The sequence below is a fragment of the Brassica oleracea genome, unplaced genomic scaffold (genome assembly GCF_000695525.1).
Source record: "Brassica oleracea var. oleracea cultivar TO1000 unplaced genomic scaffold, BOL UnpScaffold00613, whole genome shotgun sequence".
Lineage (NCBI taxonomy): Eukaryota > Viridiplantae > Streptophyta > Magnoliopsida > Brassicales > Brassicaceae > Brassica > Brassica oleracea.
In genome coordinates this window covers 92,439-94,938 of record NW_013617425.1, presented here as the reverse complement: position 1 = coordinate 94,938, position 2,500 = coordinate 92,439, and the positions used below count along the sequence as shown (strand labels likewise).

Sequence of the window (2,500 nt, the reverse complement as noted above, 5' to 3'; positions counted from 1 at the left end):
AATTTTAATGGACTCTACACTCAAGAAGGAGTCCAGCACATTTCGAATCAGTCCAAAATATTCATGGAGAAAGAAGTTATGAATTTTACAAGTCAGAGGTTTTCCAGCCCGTCCATCTGCGAGTACCCAACTTTAGAAGAAGTTTATGCTCAAGTAAAGAGCGGCCTGAAGCAAAGCCCATCATAGGAGTCAAGAGGCGTTTATCAGCTTTCCATAAAGCCCAAGATCAGGAGAAATGGCCACGGAATTATGAAGATATGATCCAATCTCCAAAACCGGTCAATCCAGTTCTACACTTGCCTCAATTGGAAGCTAACCGGTTCAATCAGCTTCAAACCAGACATTGGCGACCAGGAGATCATTTCAACCAATCAGGAGATACTCTAGGATTCCAGGAGGAGTTCTTCAAGTTGATACCATGTACCAGCAACCATTGGATCAGGAGGATCCTCATTTACTCAAACCTGCCTTATTTGGAGCAAACCGACATTAATGTCCAACAACTCTTTTCTCTTCAGATCAGGCACGAGATCAGAACCTATCAAGCACCCAGGAAGGTCCCAAGGAAGCTCTATTATCCATTAAAACCGTCCAGGTTCAAGAAGAATCAAGTTTCTCACTTGGAGCCAAAATCTTATAAAACGCTCCAACGGCTAGTTTTTCGATTTTGTTACTTTGCTTGATTTGTTTCCTTTTCTATTTGTTTTAGAACGTTAGGACCTTTGTCTCTGAGCCTTATATAATCTCCTAGACTTCCATTGTAAAGAGGACCCTTAATCACCAAGTTAATAGAAAGTTTATTCAGTTTTATCAAAGTTGTTCTTTGTATAAAATAACGGTCTGTAGGATTCAAAGAGAGAATCTTTGTTGTCTTATTGATTTATGAGTCTAGTTTGTTTGTGCAAATCAAACGAAATCAGTACACAGATTGAGAGAGTCAATCACTTCGATCCATCATTCCATCAGATTGAGAGATTCAATCAAACCTTCCTCCGCAAATCCACTTCAGTTCATCATCTAATCAAGCTGAGAGTGATACACATCCAGCAGCTTGATTTCAACCTATCTTTTGTTTATTTATCTTGTTTTATTATCATTATCATCATCATTTCATTCGTTTTCATATTTATTTCTGTTTGCATCATAAAAACTCTAAACTCATAAAAATTGGTTCTCTTTGTTTTCAGGTTTAAACCTTGGTTCCACCATTTTTATCAATTCGTGGGTTACCCCCCCTGTGCCTACAACATTTTGGTATTAGATCTCAAGCTCCTGACTAAGGTGATATCTATCCTTGCATCATATTTCACTTGCTTGCATTTGTTTTCATCATAAACCGAAAAGCCATAAAAACAGTTTTTGCATTGTTATTGTTCTAAAGAAAAGAAAAACAAAAGAGAAAAAGTTTCTTGCATTTGATTCACGAAAATTTGAAAAAACAAATCTCATATTGTGTTTGCATTCATTCCCCAGCTCCACTTTCCATTTTTAGATTTTGTGCATTCATTCAAAAAAAAAAAAATCTACATTCCATATTTGTTTCTTGTTTGAATCTTGCATAAAAATAAAAATATAAAGGCATAGCATTTTTTTTAATTTCGTGCATACCATAGTTGTTTCATAAGTTTATTATTTGCATTAAAAAAATAAAAAATCATTCAGCTTAGTTTATATCATTTTGGTCCAAGCATACATTTTAGTTTCCATTTCCGTTTTGTTTTTGCATTTCATCCTAAGAAAATTCAAAAAAAATATCCTTGTTATTTTGTTTATATATTTTGTCATAAGTTTGAATCATTTGTTTCATATTGTTAGGTTTATTGCATTTCTTAAACTAAAAACTCAAAAAAAAATATCCTTGTTAGTTTGTTTCCATATTTTTCTCTCCATTTATTGTTCATAGCATCCCATACTGATTTATTTCGTGCTTGCATCAGAAAAAGAAAAGGAAAAAAATATTTGAAAACCATAGTTTAAATCATTTGCATATTGTTGGTTTAATTGTTTCATCTTAAGAGAAAAGTTCAAAAAAAAAAAAAAAATCATTGTTAGTTTGCTTTTAATATTTTCTTTCCATTTGTGTTTCTTATCATATCATATAGTTTCATTTCGAATTAACATTCAGAAAACCAAAAGAAAAAATCATTTATTGCATAGTTAGTTCATATCGGTTCACATTTGCATAATTCTCGGTTTAGTGTAAATTGCATCATTGCATCTATCTTATTTTCGTTCTACCAAAACTTCCCATATCTTTCACTTGATCTTTGAGATTGTTTTCAAGAAGCAATGGAAGAGGAGAGACACGGCCAAATCATGAAGATCAGACTGAACCAACACTTAGTAGCTACACAAGAGCTCCATGATAATATTGCTCAATTGGGAAAAAGAAATAAGCCACAAGGCAGACGACCACCACATGGAGAAAGAAGATTTGGAGATGCACTAAATGCTGGCTATGTTGAGCCCAAGCCACCAGATCGTTCATGGATCACCAAAT

At 33.9% G+C, this 2,500-nt stretch overlaps 1 protein-coding gene across 1 annotated transcript in view; it reads right to left on the bottom strand.

Moving 5' to 3' along the window:
• LOC106319754 (neurofilament heavy polypeptide-like) overlaps window positions 1-2,500 on the bottom strand; it is a 14,251-nt gene that overhangs the window by 371 nt on the left and 11,380 nt on the right. The window lies entirely within an intron of this gene.